Source organism: Seriola aureovittata, chromosome 17 (genome assembly GCF_021018895.1).
Source record: "Seriola aureovittata isolate HTS-2021-v1 ecotype China chromosome 17, ASM2101889v1, whole genome shotgun sequence".
In the NCBI taxonomy this organism is placed as follows: domain Eukaryota; kingdom Metazoa; phylum Chordata; class Actinopteri; order Carangiformes; family Carangidae; genus Seriola; species Seriola aureovittata.
Genome location: NC_079380.1, coordinates 9,794,820 through 9,813,715, shown reverse-complemented (window position 1 = coordinate 9,813,715; position 18,896 = coordinate 9,794,820). Strand labels below are relative to the sequence as shown.

At 38.2% G+C, this 18,896-nt stretch overlaps 1 long non-coding RNA gene across 1 annotated transcript; it reads left to right on the top strand.

Moving 5' to 3' along the window:
* Positions 1-89: 89 nt before the first annotated feature.
* Positions 90-15,783, top strand: LOC130185425 (uncharacterized). Its single transcript, XR_008830151.1, has 2 exons — positions 90-475; positions 14,335-15,783. It is a non-coding gene; the product is annotated as an uncharacterized LOC130185425 (long non-coding RNA).
* Positions 15,784-18,896: the final 3,113 nt, after the last annotated feature.

Sequence of the window (18,896 nt, the reverse complement as noted above, 5' to 3'; positions counted from 1 at the left end):
GAGAAGCAAATGCTAAGGAAACTAGGCTGAATACAAATACCACGCGATGACGTCACGTATTTGCGTCATCTAGCAACATTTAGCCACTTTTCAAACAGGCTTCATTGCAAGTTGTCACACGTGGTTGGTCCAACCAAAAGTATTCAGACAACATATGATACAGTTTCATAAGGTAGCAAGTACACTGCTGCCCAATGTCTTCTACTTTTGATTATACTTCTTCCGCCACTGGACATACTAACATGTTAAAATAAGCGGGATATTTGAGCTTTCAGAGCCCTGCCCACATGTTAGCTCTACTGTTGCTCATTACAAGCTAACCCGCAAACCACCAATTTTTGAAGGACTTAATCGTCCGTCTCCTCACTATTTGGATTTGCCGTTGGCCTGAAATTGTCACCAACAACGGAAGTTTTTTTTGTCTCTGCTTCTCTGTAAGTCGTCCCCGAGGAGAACACGGCTTCACTTCAACAAGGTAAGTGCATGAATTTGCTGTTTGTGCAGACGTCTGTTTGTCAATGGCTCCAGTGCTCCGGCTAAAGGCAACAAGCTAGTGAACAAAACGGCTAATATTTACATTTTTGTCCATTTTAGAGCTTAGAAACTGAGACTCAAAGTGCGTTTTTGACCTGAAATATTTTCACTGTAGCTTAATTAATACTCTTAGCTACTGTTCCCAAGGTCCCACTCTCTAATTAAGCCAACCTTAAGATGCTACCATTGTTGCTGCGGGCTTTATTTACATCTATGCTGTGTGTTAAAGTGCTTTGGGCAGTGTGTGTGTGTGCATTGCATTTTCTGGCTGCTGATTTTTGCTGTTTCTGCTGTTTTGGTGCTAATAGTGAAATACTTTGTTGTACTGGAGTATCTGTTTTTTCTTATGGTTGTTGTTTGGCATGTGTATTATGATGCTTTCATTGTGTGAGTGGTAAACACTGAGGTTGTAGCAGTGTTTTGGGTTCTGTGACATGTTGTACAACATTTCTCCTACTTTGTTGAGTTTCCTGTTGTCTCATTGCACACTTGGGTCCTCAGTATAGAGCTGAAATCATCAGACAAATAATCAATTAGTTAATTGACAGCAAAATAATCACCAACTATTCTGATAATTGATTCATCATTTTTTAAAAGAAAATATTAAAAAATTCTCTGGTTTCATCCTCTCAAATAGGAATATTTTCTGGTTTCCTGTCTTCTTTGATACTAATTTGTAATTTTGGGGTTTTGCCTCTCAAGTTGACATATTCAAGATATCGAGTTTGCTCTCATGAAAGACTAAGAATTCTAGCAAATCTTGATATTTGAATATTTGAGGGGTTGAAACTAGTACATTTTCAGCATTTTTGATCAAAAATGGTCTTTGTACTGTGACAATTATCAAAATTGTTGATTCATTTTCTTTCAATCAATTAACCAATAATCAGCAGATTATTTCAGCAAATGTACCATTTGTAATGCAAAAATGAGTTTGAATGAGTATGAGCAGATATACTGTATTTCTGGAAGCGTATATAAAGGAAAGAGCAGGATTTTTTGAGCTGCCGTGATAGCTAATATGATACACCATGCAAAGTGCATGTGCAGTAGTTTTCCATAGGTGGTGAAATTTCATCAATATTCATGAGTGAGTCTTTATTGGTATGTTGTGCAGATGTGCAGTGTCTCAGTGTTGCAGGTATGAATAGTGAGTGTGTCTGTATTGGATAAAGTCCTCCATGCTCTCTCATACTGTGTGACACGTCCTCCACACTCAGGTTTATTAAAGTAAGCTTACAATTTGCATAGACCTACATAATTGTTCCATTCCTCTATTACAGCGAAAGTGCAAATAATTTTATGTACAACTCTGGTTTCTTTAGTGATGAATGGAGCCGTCTTTATGCTTTCATCACGGGCTGCTGGTGGATCAGTGAGAGCTGTCACAAAATTGTTCCATTTGGTGCTTTGAAGAACAACAATGTGTCTTGAAAAGTGACCCAAACAACTTTAAACCCTCCTCCACATTATATCACCAAGGGAAAATAACCCGTGGAGAATCTCAGAAGTTAGGAAGATGTGGGATTTTACACAGAGGTGATAAACATTACTCTTTTCCTTTCATCTTTAAGTTAGTTTGTGGAGAACATTTGGGAAAAATCTTTCAGAATTAAATGTTCTTTTGTATAAAAATTGAAAATCAATAGCAACGACAACACCACCACATTATCTACATGACACATAATTGTTGAATCATTTCTCCTTTCTGGTGTAGCTGCCAGAAACTGCATTGAAATGATCTGTCCTCCCTGTTTTCATAAAGTTATTATGTGAAGTAATATTGTGTATCTGAAGAAGAAAATGTTTTATTTTATGTGATCTCAAAACATTTTCTTCAAGCCGTTAGCGTCTTTTACTTTATTTTTTAAAAACTGGACTGAAGAGGCTATCGCTAATGCATCCGAGAGCAATACAGTATTCAGTACAGCTGCAGAAAACAGAGAACAGCCTGAAGGATTGGTTTCCATAATTGCCACCCAATTAATGAGCTAACTAAAACGGTGTGTCCTGCAGCAGTTTCCTCTGCTTTGTCCTCAGATTTGAGCCATATTAGGTTGTGCCTAAATTCAAATGACACATGTCCTTTGGAAGATAAACATTCCCTTCATTAGTTTGTGCTGCTGGCCCAGTAGTTCCTTCATGTTGTGGTGTGAAACAATCCCCAGTGTATTACTCAGGCATATCGGACAGCAACCATTTAATATTTTGAACTACAAAATATTTAATAATATATTTGCAGTTTAAAAAAAAAGATTTAACACAGAACCCTGTCTTCCGTATTCATTTAAGCTCCACAGTGTGGACCTAAAAGTTTGAAAAATCGGCGGTTCTTGGGTTAAGTGCTGAGATAAGCTTGAAAAAAAATAGAGCAAGGAAGTGAATGACCAACTCCCTCATTATACAACCACTGAACTGCCACAGACCTGAGGTGACTGGAAGAGACTGGTGTCTGTTGACAGCGACAATTGCGTCTAGCAGCTGTAGTGATTATGGCAGGAGCAAAGTAGGAAATAAGGTGATGTTTCCTAAAACTTGCCGAGTTATTTATGTGCCTAAATCGAACCAAACTTTACCAAAAATCAAAACCCTCAAAAACGTTCTTTTTTTTAACCAGTTCTACCTGTTTTGTGACAAGGATATTAGATTAATACACAAATAGTAACGATGATGTGTTTTTACTGTCAGTGGCCTGAAATATGTAATCAGAGCTAGTACCTGTGTGGTTTCTAGAAAATGTGGTCATATCTTGGAAAATGTGAATTATTTACTCCCGCCTATAATTATTATAGTATCATAATTACCTGGGTGTTAGTTGTAATTTCTCACTTCTCACAACATTTTTTTTCTACATTGTGCAGCTGCCCTGATTGATGCTTCAATATGTTACCTGGAGTTGAAAATTAAATTTTAAATGATCACAACACCCGGACTCCTTGAGTCTTTACAAAAATGACAAAGGGTTTTTGAAATGTCTGTGGTTTGTCGACTGGCAATGATGCATGCTTCCTCTCTCTTGTATGATCAAGCTGGAAGTATGGAAATGCAAGCAACAGTTAATGATAAAATCTTATTATGCAAACAGCAGTCTGAGTTAGGATCTGGCCTTTCTACTCAAGATGATAATGTAATTAAAGCATTTGCTCTGGCTTGTTGGGTTATGTCAGGGCTAATGAATGTAATTGTTATTGATTAATCTGTTGAATATTTATTTTGATTAAAATTTGATGTCCCTGAGCCCAAGGTGAAATATTAAAACCAGAAGTTTTTTAAAACAGTCTTTGGACCAACAGCCAATGATATTTGAGTTATAATGATATAAAACAGAGAAAAGCAGCAAATACTCATAAGCGAAGAACTAAGTGGTAAATGAGGCATTATCTTATGAAAAATTACTTAAATGATTAATCAACTATATAAAGTTTATTAGTGTTTCATTATTGATTATATTATGATTTTGTATGCATTCAGAAAATGTTCTAACAGATAATTTCAATTAGAGTCCACAGCTCCATTCATAATTAATCTCTTGTAGCTGGGCCAAACGAGTGTGTGCTGTTGCTTTACGAAACTTGTGTGTGAACTGTGATATCTGGATGTCCTATCTGCTCCCATCTTATCCGTCAGGTGTCATTGTTGGTGCCACGCTCCTAGTAAAGGTGACACGGAGCAGGTAGTCACTTAGGACAATTCGTTTTTCAGTGAGAGCACAGATTTCAAATAGTCGAGCAAAGGCACAGGTGTCGCGAAATATTTTAGATCTTTGTCTTGATGTAGTGGTTAGCTGCGGCTTGCTGTTATTGAGAGCAGGACAATATATCCACAGCATGTGAGCGCTTTGCATGATAAAAGCCCTCAAACTGTAGGACAGACAGTGTATGTGCCTCAAGTAAGTCTGTTGAAACATGAAAGACACGGTACAGATCTCTGTCAGCACTTCATGCAATGCAGCAGATGGAATTAGACAATGTTGTGTCTTGTCTTGGGAAATTAAGTGCTGTAAATCGGGTTTAATGACATGCTGCAAAGTGTTGCAATTCTTTTTTAAAAGGACCAATAAGGGGCTTTTACAATCCTGGGTCTTTTTTGATAAAATGTCATCATTATGAAACATCATTGTTACCCTCAGGATCAATGACAAACCCAGGCAGAGGTGGGTGAAAAGGGAGCCACCTGTTGTGTGACATTTAGCAGTTAATTTTCAATTTTAGCTTGTTTCGAGAAGAAATGCTTCATTTCCTTTTTTAATTTTCCACAAAGTTGAGTAAGCACCGTGTTCTCTTGGTGGAAAAAACATCTTCCAGGCAGTCTCGACTGGAGTGAGAATCTACAGTAATCTCATGAGGTTGCTGCCTGTCATATTTCTGTAATTCTTGATGGGATTCGCATGCTGTAAACTATTCCGATTGAGCGTGGCAGTTCTGAAAAACTGCAACATCAAAGCTAAACGTCTGGTTGCTTCAGCTTCAACACATGTGAATCAGGGTTTGTCCCATCCCCCTGTGATGTTAAACATTTCTCTGAGCAGTGACTAAAACAGGCCTGTATCACCTTTTCTCCAGTGAACGGGACAAAAACATTAATCATGGCGTTGAAAAACGGCTTCAAGGATCTTTAACAGGATCTATTCAATTGTGCCTAAATAGACTTCCTCAATTTATATGACACCTTAAAAATGCAATTCAGAAACACAAAAGTGATCAGATGAGAAAAGACTTGCCTGATATAGAGCCCTGGGATGTAAATGACTTTGGCTAATTGCTGCATTTAGACACCCAGTGTGGTTGAAAAGAGGAGAGCAATTGGGAGGAAGGCATGAGCTGCAGGTGCGATGGAAGATGGAGTGGAAGAATAAAGTGTGACGCAATACTGCAATACTGAAAGAAAATGTATTGCCTCATTTTCGTTATAGATAAGATGATGTCTCTATCATCATATCAGTATCTTTACTGCGACTGCAGCGACTACTGCCACTGCAGTTCCTCCTCGTCATGCTATTCCCCTCAAATGATGCAGAACGAAAACCTCTAAATATGTCATGTTACTGAAATTGTACATGATTTGTCAGAAATGGTGCAAAGCATTTCACAGTCTCTTGTCTTGTGTTTGTCAAAATATAATGTGAGAGTCAGAGAAAATCCTCTCAGCTGGTTTCGAAGCACTGAATGTTTGTGCAGAATGAAACGTGCACAGATGTTTCAGTAATACATAATTTCAGTAAAACAGCCATTTCTATTCATCCAGTCTTCGTTGCACATTGACTAGCTAATATTAACTGCAAGCAGGAGTACAATGAGAAACACAGACTTTGAAGCTTTTCTCTTTTTCCTTTTTTTTTCTCAAAACATCATTGCAATGTTTCATTTGTAGCTTCCAATGTTTTCAGTTCACTGCAGCAGTTCAAGCAGAACAAAATTACAACAGGTATCAGCGAGCGGTTTAACCATTGAGGTAAATCACTGAGTCGTACTGAGTGGACCCCGGAGGTTCAATTACGTAAATCTATTCATTTTCTAAATGGAAAGTATTGATTGAATTGATGTTAATACAGCGATGTCAGGATGTCCTCCAGGAAGTTGCTGGCAGAGAGAAATCAGTCTTGAGCTGTACATATACCACTCATATTCAAAGGTTTGTTTTTTCTTTACAACTTTGTAAACATGAAGTGAAAGAAATTAGCTGTTTTGCAAATGGACATACAGCAGTACTGATGATACAAGACTTCCTGACTTGCTCAAAAAACAACTGAGAATTAACATTTGGCTTATACAACACAATTTGAATATCCCTCATTTTTGTTACTGGAATTTGTTGAATGAAGGAGGGGAAGCTGCAGGTCTTCCTTTTAAGTGAAAACAAAATGCTTTTTGAGGCTTTAGATGGTATACAAGCTGCATAATCTCCTCATTGTTTGTTAGATTCTTAGACATGAAAGGGAAAAGCAATTTGTTAGACTGCAAAAATGTGCTCTGTCTCTCTTGAGTGCATGCTGGCGTAACAAACTGTAGCTTTAATGAACAGTAATTCTAGCTGAAGAAAAAGGAGATGAAGGCATTTTGTGTAAAAAAAAAAAAGAAAAAAAAAGAAAAAAAAAAGTATTTTTATATATATATATATATATATATATATATATATCCCCTAAATATATATATATAAACAAACACCTCTTCAACACTTCTGACTGTCATCAAATTGTTAAGAAATTAAAAAATGTAAGGGGATAGAAGCCTTTCAAAGTCATATTATTTTAATTATTTTAATCTGAACAAAGCCTGCTTTGTTCGCTTCTTCTGATGTACACAGAATTGAACTGGTACTTGTACTCAGCTTGGTAAATTGAAAACTGAAAATTTACAAGGTTGAAATCACAGTAATCTGGAGCTGTAAACTGACAAAGAAGAAATGCTGCAGGTGAAATGGAGGCCTTTGAGAGATTCCCAGTTTCAATATGGGCTGAAATATTGTAGCAGGATTTGAGCAACAACTTGCCAAAGCTTTAATATCAAAACCAGTGTCTTTCAGCTGAATATTCTACAGTGGAGAAATAAATTGCTCAATAGAAGATTGATCTGCAACTGAGTCATAGTTTATGGTTCATTTTAGTCATTTTCTTTTGCAAAACTTAAATGGTAGGATACTTGTCTTTGTCAGACAGCACAATAAGATGACATATTATCACCTTATGAAGCTATGTTTCCTGATGCATTAGCAGCATCAGTGGTGATCCTAGACTTTTTTGGGGGCCCCAGGCAAAAAGTCCATCAAGAATTGTGCTTGACCAATTGCGCTCGATCAAATGTCATAAAAATGAATAAGTAACACCATGAACACATGCACGTCTGAGTATTTGAACAACAAAGGAGGAGCAACGTGTAAATATGTGACCAGGAGAGACAGTGTTTGTGTGACCGATGTGCATGCACAGACTCATGCAGTTTAGAGGGGGAGAGTTTAACCCAAGATATTTTCTGTAGCTGCAATTTACAGATGTTCCTTTATTGCCTCACATGCAAGCTATTGGTAGACGCAAAATGCAGGCAGACATGGTTAGCGACTAGCTGGTGAACACAGTGGAGCATTTAGTAGATGAGGAGCCAGATATTTTCCTCAGAAGTTAGTAGAAACCAGAAATGGATCAAAAGAGAGTGAATATTGGATTTATATTTGCCAGGTGGCCAGAAAACACAAATCTAAATTAATGATAATGTTACTTCATAACTGTTGGATGAGTAGATAATCAACTATTTACTATAATAAGTTCACCATATGTCAATATTGTCTTCACAACATTATAGTACTAATAATACTAGTAATAATTATAATTATGATGATTTTGAAAACACTTATTGCAACTTTAAGGCACAGTAACACCACCACTTGATAATTAGATAAAAGGACTTCAAATAAAAGCAGATTTTATGTATAGATCTCCCAGCAAACTACACAATGTAGAAAATGACTCTTCTCTGGATAACATGAAAACAGTTCCCTGTAGTCAACCCACTGAAAGAGCTGCATAACCCGCAGCCATGTTTGTTCCCACTGCTGTTCCAGGAATGTGTAGGTAGAGTTCATTGTCTCATATAAAGATACAATGAAAAGTTTGTTGCGGGGCTTCACTGTATCTACTGTATCTAAACGTTGTTGATGTGGAACTTTAGTACGCAATCCCTCAGTGTGAAACATGCACTATGTAGGTGCTGTAGTTGTAAAGATAAGAAACTTTGTTCTCGGACATCTCAACTGGAAAGAAAAATTTCAGAGAACCAAATGGTGTCTTTGTAATAGGCATTTTTTCAGTGTCTGTAAACCTTTTATGCTCAGAATCACAAGTGTATCATTAACTGGCAGGTCCCTCCAACATATTATCACACTGCTGGAGTGCTCTGAATAGATTATTCATAGTGCCTGATAACTGTGTGGGATGTCTGCGTAGGAGTGGGGACAGAAGCAGGATCCACTGAATTATCTCAGCGACAACCAACAGCTGATGTCTTCATCACAGTTACAACAGGCCGTTACCTGAACAATTATACATTTAAGCAGTAACTGCAGCTTTTACAACAGCACCAGTTTACTGAGAGAGAAGTGAAATAATGGAAGCTCCTCGATCGTCCTCAGGGTAAAATGAGCTAACTGAAGTGGTCTGAATCATTCCTCTCTGTTGAAAATCACCCATCTCCCTGTCAGCAAATCAGCAAATCCATACAAACACGCAGCAACAAACCTCTGTGTGTCTGTCCTTTGTAGCCTATATGTTTTGTTGGAATTAGGCCTGCCGCTAATGATTGTTTTCCTTAGTTTTTTATTCAATTGATTAAGTCCAACTGCTTGTTTGATAAACAGTTTCACAGTTTTACTGGATAAACAACTTCAACGATTAGGCTCTGAAATTAGCATCAAATTAGTGAGGTTTGTATTACTCAGTGAATTTATGATTTTAGTTTTAATCCTGTTTTATGCGCTGAATCTGCATTCACATGACATCAGTCTTTGCTAAATCTGCCTCATGCTTCCTTTTAAAAGGTGCTGGGTGAGAAACATCATCTGGTGATGACTTAAAGTTGACACTTTGTAACATCAGCTGGTAAAAAATCTCAGCACCGCACAAATCGAGGAGCTCATTTAACCATTGTTCAGTTTGAGCCACAGATATGCTCTGAGCAAGTTTGCCTGAAACTTGTCTTTGAACTGCTTCAAACCTGAACCTGCGTCACCTTAGTAACGTTACTATTACTTGTCTGAGGATCCTAAGCTTTAACATTGTTAGTGTTGACATCACTGCCATTTGTGCCAGTCCTTTTGGGTTCCGGTGTTTTTTTTTTTTTTCTGAGCGGTTTTCATTGTAACCTGGTTGTATATACTAGTGAGAGATGCTGTAAGAACAGACGGGCTTGTAGCCTTGTGGTGAGGAGAGGGAGCGTTTCAAGTATGTTGTCCTCGGCAGAAACTGATACAGCACTTCTGGCCAGAAGTGTCCAATCCGCACTGCACAGATATACCGTTTACCTTGTTCACCATCTTAGCTTAGCGTGTTTGCATGCTAACATGCCAAGACAAATGTCAGTGCCAAATTTTGTGCCAATCCATGTAGTAAATGTTGAGATATTCGGTAGAAAATCAAAATGGTATAAGAAAAAAAAAAATCAATTAGGGGGATCACTTAAGTATGAGGGATTCATCCTCTGGAAACCACCAAACTTCTTCACCACTGTCCTGAAAAACAATTTCAACCAACTCAAAGTGAATATAAACCATCCCAAAATCAAATGTTGTTTCTTTACTTTAATATCACACACACACACACACACACACACACACACACACACACACACACACACACACACACTGAGGCAGAAATAGATTCTTGCTTTATAGTCAGATTAGATAATTAGATATGCTGTCTGCTGCCGTCCTGTTTCTGCTCTTGATAACCACCAGAACCCATCTGGAGACAGCACGGTGTCTACGGTATAAAATTCTGTAGATCTGACCTGATCATACAGACTTTGAGCACTTTAATTAGCTTATTAGAATAGACTCAGACTAAATTCCTGTTTTCTGCCCACTGTTTATTATGTAACACTGGACTCAATGGGAGCTGTACTGGGAGCTGTGGTCCTGAACCCACTCTGCTGCTCTGCTCCTCTTGTCTGCAGAATTACTGCAGCTAAATGCCCAACTATTTGAAGTATTTGGATTTTCCTGGATTTGAACTTCTTTTCTCTGAGATTATCAGACATTGTAGTCATAGTCAGCGCTTGGTTCAGTTTGTCATTTGCTAAACTATAGTATATACTTTAGTAAAGACAATGATACCAATATCTCAATATCTGCAATTATCACCCAGTACATCGGTCAGGCCAGTTTATTGGTCTAGTCGTATTCTTGATCTCATTTTTAATGGAAACAACATAAGTAATTGGCCAGTCCTTTTTTTAATTTAAGGTGTCAAGGATATGGATTACTGATACTCATCCAGGGTTGTGACCCATTTTTTCTTGTTGCATTCAAATGTGTTTTGACACTCCACAGCTCTATTGTACTTTTGTTTTGCTAGGACACTCAAAATGCGGGTTTTCCTCCATTTTAAATTCATTACAATATCTTGAAGTGTCTTAGAAATATTGTAATGTAATTAGACTAATTTAGTCAGAGATTAATTAAAGGAGCATTCGCTGCTGCAATAGATGCACTTGGATATGACTTATTAGTATTCGTGGAGCATTTGGAGAGGGTAAGGCTTTGTTTGAGATGTAATCACGACTCAAATTAACACAGTGATAGGTTTAGGCGTGATGCTCATCGAAGGTCAAACAGAGACACTTCCTGAGGAGGAAACAGCCAGGTACAGGAGGCGGGTGACACCAAGAAGACCATGTAGGTGCATTAAGCCGTATATCGGGAATACTAATGTTAAACAGTGTCCTCAAATTCTAATTGCGTTCCTGTTAATCAACAAGACTGACAACAAGCCGGGTGAGCTCTAGAGTCCTGGGAGGAAATCTATTAACATACAATATGTTGCTGTGCTTGTTAAAATAATGGAAAAGCTTTGGGCTGGGGGTGGCAGGGGTAGGTGTATTGTTCTCCTCGCTGTCGCTTTAGTTAATTGCAAATCTGAACCCTTTAAGGCCAGATGGAAGTTTGTGCAGTTTGACAAGCTTCATGAAGACTTGAACTCCACAGTCCCAATGAATTGTGTCTCTGGGTAATCCTAATTGAACATGTACTGGCCATGCAGCTTACATTGTTTTGGCACTTATTAATAGCACGCTGAAGGAGAATTCTGATGTGGTTTCTACAATTGAAATAAGAGATAATAAACAAGAGTCCAGATCTCTTTGGCTTGTGGAGGCCAGTAATGCTTGACTTGTCACCACAACTCCTCTAATTGGGCCCTAGGTGAAGACTGGATGGGGCTTAAGGGACTGACTGGCTTTACATTTCAGATCTATTCTTGTAAATAAGTTGCGGTTTAGATTTGAATGTTACTACGCTACCTTGGGAAATCTGTTGTTACCAGATAACTATCTGCAGGTTTTTGAAAAGTCTTGAAAATCATTTAATTTAGAAAAAAAGGCCTGAGAAGGTATTAAAAAGTCTTGAATATTTTTTCTTGCTTGCTTGTATGTTGTTGCGGATTATTGGGAGACATTGTACATCAACAGTATAAACTACAAGTGAGACTGGTGTGACAGTGGATAACATATGTAGGAGGCTGTTTAATCCTTTTGTGGAATTAGAGTCAGCACCATCAGACCTGTTGCAAACACTGTTACAACTAATAACTCCAGTAACTAGGAAGCTTATTGACTCATAATGGGCTTATGTTAGTTTTGCAAAAACTTAAATGAACTTAAATTGACAGTTTTTTATGATTAGTCCATCCATCAATTTTCTGCCACTTGTCAGGGTCCAGGTTGCATTATTTGATAATTGTATTCCTCGGAATTATTGTTATACAATTTGCAAGTACTGACAAAATGTGATAAATGTCAAAATATTTGTGTCCTTGATAAGAAATTGTAGGTCTTTTTGTCTCTACTGGTTTTCCATCATTCTTTGACCAGTAAAGAAAATACATTCTATGTACTATCAAAAATTCCCTGTATACATCTAGGACTATCACTGCAATATCGTACGCACTAAGGTTTTGTCAAAATTCTCCAAATTGGTACGAAGAATCCATTTCCTGTTTTCTATTTCCTGGTGGGAGATATCTGACAACAGCAAGCAAAATTTGCTTGATAAAACTGAAAAACATGGACTCATTAAAGCCTCCGCTGGAGTATATGTAACAGAGCAATCCCAGCCTGACGTGGGTGCTCACTGCTTGTGACAGAACGTTCACAAGCCTGGGTCCCAGGGGTGCTGCGCAGAGAGGCTTCACCACAGTGCCTCATCCTCGCAGCAGACAGCAGAGAGTGGCAGCCCTGAGGGAGGGCCACTCAGTCCTGTCTGCTCACTGGCCAAGGCACAGACATATACTGTCAAATATGTCCTTCCACTGGGTAGCCAAACTTCTGTGGTTACATGAAACTACATGACCTCTTTACCCCTTATCTCGGTAGATTTTTGGCAGGTTTGGAAATTTTACCATTTCTGTACCCTTGGGTAGATGCTCGGACAGAAAGAGTGTGAAACTGTCACAAAGGTTGATTTGAGGCCAAGATAAAAGGTGTGACGATGTTCTCTCCTGGCAATTACAAAAACCTCTTTTAGTGGGCATTCAAACCAAAAATAGCGCTATGTTTAAAAAAAACAAACAAAAAAAACAAAAAAAAAAAAACAAAAAACCCACAAAACCAAGAGGCTGTGTTGGTGTGTGGGCGTGTTGCTACAGGTACTGGTGATAAGATGAAAATGTGAAAATCTATTCGGAAAGATGTTTTAGCAGTTTATCCATTTACCCACATTTTAGTTTTCAAGCTTGTCAGACACCAACGATTGGCATAAAGTTTTACAATGGTATTAGAGAGGATTTCAAACTCTTAAAAACGTATGCAGAGATCACTGCAGAATAAATGTTGTTCACGTACGGTGTTCCACCTGGACGGTGCTCTTCAGCATATTTGATACAAAAAGTTGGGTCAGGTTCAGTTTCATTACCAGACAACACAGTGTGGAGGTTGTCTGGTGGGGTTTGAGATATAAAATCCAGTCCAGTATAACAAAACTAAAACTACTATAACTCAACGAATTACATTTTAATAAGGTATGTTTTGCAAGATAGATTGCAAGATTAAATTTTTCTACTAATAAAAATCAAACAAATACGTGAAGATTCTTGACACTAATCCCTCAAATTTCTATCTTTCCTTTTACATACATCAATTTTAAGCGTGATGTGGTGGACAAACTATATAATAATGATGCTTTTTCTAAACTATGTGAAACATATTTTGGCATTTTGTACTGCAATTTCTTCGCACTTATCAGCCGGCATATACACCAGTATAGTATCTGCAATAAGCTAATATCGGCCTGGCAGATTTATCGGTGTGTTTCTAATCAAACCCCAACCCAACTGCAAGTCGGTGTCTACTGCCCCCCCCCACGCTTTGGATTATGGGCCACTGCCCTGAACAGTTCAAATTGAACATCTCTGCTATCCCTTGCATTTCATTAATGTTACTCTGGCTGATTGAACTGCTCCCGTGTCAGGTAAAAATAGTACATGGTACCTGCTATGACTATCTTAAGTGTTGTAAAAGTAGGACAAAGGCCTGAGGAGGCTAAGTGTTTCATTAGGGTTGTAAAGTTGGCACCTCCATCCAGAGGTGTTTCACAGACATGGACCTAAAAGCCTCCTGGAGGCTCAGCATTTAATTCTGGTGTCCCACAAACACCACCCTCATACTTATTCTGGCACTCATTGGAGTTGCGGTACACTGTGTTTACTACAGTGCGCATTCCTTAAGGTTCAGAATTAGCCCACAGTATATAAACTAATGCCCAAACTTGACATCTACGTCAGCAACAGTAGGCTGATGGGTAATTGGCTAATGAACCTGCAGCTTGAAAGGATATAGTCAGCCTTTGAGGTTTGCTGCTGTTCTTGTATCTGACACTCTTCTTATCTGATGATATTACACCATGGAAGATCTTACTTTGGCATATCATCTACTTTTCAGATGAATTGTGCCAATTGCATCATTAAAAGATGCTAGATTTAGTTATTTAACTTTTAAAAGATTTTGAACTTTTGAACTTTTGAACTGTTTGAACTGTTTGAACTGTTAAACAGCTATCCTGCTAACTGCAGCTGACGACAGCAATCCTTGTTCTGCTCTGCAGCGATGGCAAGCTTGGCGTAGGAGCACATGTGCAAGTTCTCCACCAAAGCAGAACAAGAGCCACTGTCACCAGCTGCAGTCCAAGAAGGTGGAGTTGCAGTCTGCCCAGGGGAGGAGAGACCTGCCTGAGTGAGAGACTAGCTGGTCAGCAACAACTGAACTTCCTAATTGAAACACTTACATATAGCACCTCATGAATAGATAAACAGCAGCGCTGAACAGAAGACAGCATTGTGGGCAAAGAGTCGTGGCTAGCAGACAAAAATCTTATAGGAAGTGTTGAGATGGCTGAAAGATATGAATCACAACTTCCAGCCAGGACTTTAAGAATTAAATGAGAGTGGAAAAAGGATGTAGAGATATGTGAGTTGGGCCTTTAGCCTTGAGTTGTAGTGACAGGCTTTATTATAACTAATGGGGATACTTGCGATTCAGATGGTGGATTGCTATTCTACCCAAAAAGATTTTCATATGATCTTTTGGCCAGATCGCCTACTGCTAGTTCCAGCTGTTATTGGCCATCAAAGCTGAACATTTGATGAAGTGCTTAAAAATACTTGTAAAGTTATGGATACATCCTGAGAAGTTTCTGCTCATACATGACTTAAATGCACACAGTGAGCCGCAGGTTCGTAACCTGTGCAGTGCAGTGTCGTATCAGAGTGTGCAGTTTCAGCATTTTTAGCCTTTCAAAAATGTGTTTCTTGATGTCAGTTAAAAATCTGATATGTAATCTTGCCGAAACCAATTAGGCTACAGTAAATCTGCATCAAGAATTCCCACATCAAAATGGAAGCACTCCTCTGAGACACACGCCAGGACTGCAGAGTTAATTAATCCCTGCAATCAGAGGTCTGATGAAATAAGAGCTGAATGTTGCCCCTCCCAAGACAACTGTTAACAAAGCTGTTCTGCTCTTATTACTTCTGCAAACTGCTTATCAGACAGCTCTGAATCTAAAGCCCAACACGCCATTTTCAATCAAGTGTTGCTCCTAGGAATTGAACTGAAAGTATGATTGTGACCCAAAGTATTCACTTTAGGACCATTGAACTGTAGCCGCGTGGGAAGTGCATTGATCAATGAAGAACATACAGTGCCTACAGTTAAGTGGCATTGGAAAGATCTGATATTGCAAGGACATGTAGCCCAACTGGAAGTTGTGTGTTGTTTAAAAGCAAGATATATCTGAAAATGTTCCATTTAACCATTATTTCATTGTTACAGTGATGTTCACAGATGTTGGCAGCTTTTGAAAACAAAGTCTGTGAAAAATAACACCCTTCCTCAAACAATTTAATGTTATAATCCATGATTAATGTAGTATTATAGATAGAAATGTGCTTTTACACATCTGGAATGAGCTGAATAACTTGTAACATTTCAGGAAAGAAAAATCTGAACCAACTGCAGAGATGTTCCAAAATATATCCTGTGTGTTTGAAAGTCACCTTTCAAAGTTGTCTGCTTTTTGTGTCAGGTATCTGTTGGTTTTGTTTGAACTTTTGGCTTCTGTTAGTTTTCTCTGCATTGGCAGACAGTATAATGCATTAAATAAGAAAACAGAACGGTTTGGCACGATGGATGCAGTAACAGAAGTAACATATTTTTAGTCATAATGAACTAGTGTAATCTAATTAACTGTGCTCAAACCGCAGTATTGTAAATCACTGTTTTAAATCAGTATTAAATACATTTAGAGGCAAAGTTAATGTGGTAGTATCTGCAGGCAATTAAGTAGCTTGTAAACTTAATTGTTTACATTCTGGAAGTGCTCCCTGATGTTTAGTGTCATTCACCAGTGCTCACTGTAAACTGTAGCAAACAGTCGCAGCTTTATTACCCACTACATATAGTTTGTTCATGCAGATTAAAGAGCAGGAGCCTAATTAATTTAGACATAACTGTTAACTTTAAAAAGCATTGAGAGCCTAACTCCTTTGCCAAATACATTATATGATGGATGTTCCCACTTTTTTTGGGTTAAAGCATTCTATCTAATCTACTTCATAAAGACCTGCTGGAGGCATGAAGAGACAACAGACTAATGATCTTTTTGGCCCAAAAACACAGAGGATGCATATTTCCTGAGAGTCCAGGGCAAAAGAAACCTCTTCAAATTACTCACTACCGTTTACAAAGTTTGAGTGAATGGTCATAATAATAATAGGAAGCTTTAGTGAATTAATAATCAATCAGAAAGTTTGAAATTGAGGGGGATCACAATAAGATTTCTGAAAAGTGAGGTGAGCACGTCCCGTCCCCCTCTCCCCAGTGGAAATTACGCCCTTGCATGCATGGCGACTTGGTTTACTAATATGGAAGCAGTCATAGATGAACAATGACAATTAGTCTGAACACTTCTTAATATCACCCAGCTTTGCAGCAATATTTGCACTGGTGGTTTAGTTAGTGTTCAAATTAATTTGTCTACACTCCTCTACCAGTAATAGCACAGTCTTCTCCTGCTGGCCACACAGCAGCTTGAGACCTGTGTGTGTATTGCTCAAAGGCACCTTGAGGGTCCCTTTCCCCCAGTGTCCCTTTCACTTGCACCACAACTTTCTCCTGTTTGGAATGTGTTGCCAATGCACAAAGCAAATAAATAATATTGCAAAAGCTGCCAGTGGTGAATATAAAAAAAGCCTACCTTTTGTAAATGACTGTGCACTTCTATCTCCTTGAACAGCAATACAAATCCTGCTTATAAATTATAGGCCCCCAGTAGATCATAATGAAAGCTCCTGATAGCTATGTTTAGTGTTGTGCTCCCATAAGGCCACTCTTTTCACGTGTCAGCAAGCTATTATTCTGAGCGTAATTAGGATAAAGGTGGATGGAGACATCAATATTGGGCGTGCATGCTGAGAGACGACAATAAAGCTCAATGAGTAACATGACAATGATAATTGCTCCTTTATCACACTGCCACTGTAACATATTTTGATGTATTAAACCAGATTCTTCCACTATTGCTATTGTGTTATTATGTAAGCAACAGGAAGAAAGGACAGGGTTTTAGCTTAAAACTAGGTTCCACTTAAACAGACTCTTGTTTGTGGCCAGCTTGTCTCAGGTGTATTGATTTGTTTTTGCTGTCAGGTTTTTTTTTTTTTTTTTTCATTTTTCCAAAAGACTTTCATTGTTCATGACATGAAGCTAAAGGCAGGTATTTGTACCATGAGTACAGTTCGACAGGGGAATAGTTTCTGAGCTGCATTATTGCAACAGATGAGAGTTGGTGTTTAACTTTGAGACTCAGAGATGCACCAATACTATTTTTTCCTTCCTGGTTCTGGTGCTTGTATATTGACTGGTACCGTGTACTGATCCAATACCATTGTGTTTAATACAAAAAAAAAAAAAAAAGCTGTATACTACTTACCCTTAAAACTAAAGCCACACATACTGTACATGTTGCTTTTTTAGTGGTGGGACTTTACAGTTTAGCATTTTGCCAAATTGCTTACATTTTGCTAGTGGCTAATTCTTCTTTGCTGCTCTAAAACAGTTGCCACTGGCTGCACAGTGCAACTTCCTATGTAGGCTACTGTTTTAGAGCAGCAAAGAAGAAAACTACAAAGTTTATTGATAAATTATGCGATGTCGTAAATAGATTTATGTACTCACCGATACTGAATCTAGTGTTTTAGGCAGTATCAGATTCATTTCCTATATTAGTATAGGCATCGGGACAACTCTACTCAAACCTGTACAGAATATGCTGATATAAAACACCTGAGGGTAGAGAAAAGTGATGTTGAGATATTTCACAGGTAAAAGTAAAAACTTTGACTTGGTGGTGACACTAGATGCAAAGTGAAAGGATGACAAAACTCATTAGGATTTATTTTCTGGGAAACACAAAATTATGTCCACTGAATAGTTGTTGAGATATTTCAGTCAAGACCAATTGACAGACCTCCAACACTGTCATCCCAGCGCCACAGTGCTAGTGTGGATAAAAACTTTAGCTTCATTTATAAACAAAGCTATAAAAACATATGTCACTCTGTTAGGTTATAGTGTGGCCATTTAATTTCTCTATTTTTCTGTCTGACATGTACACAACACTGCCACTGTTAGCCAGTTAATTAACCCCTTACTTAGTGACAAAGTTGGTGACTGAGATAAACATTTATCTTGTAAGAAAAACAATACAAGTCATGAATTTCAAGTAAATTGTGAACCAATTATAAATTCATGCAAAGTCCCAGAATAAAACAGTGTTTTAAAGTATACAGCATTTTCAGTACTATACTGTACATGTGTTCCTGAAAAATTAGACACAAGATGACTGTTCTGTTCTCAGTGTTGAAGCCTTTTTGTGAGGTCTGTTGCTCTCAATCCTTTCCACCAATATTGGATGTTAGTGAGTTGTTTGTTTGCTTGTCCTTTGCACAGTCATAAATCCATTTATTCTGTCGTTAATTTAACCACAGACTCTGCTGCTCAATCATTTCTGCAGGATCCTGTCACTCAGGAGCGCTCAAAACCTCATTCATCTTAGTATGGTATGTGTATTAAATTATCTCCAGCCTGGATTGATTTGTCATCTCTATT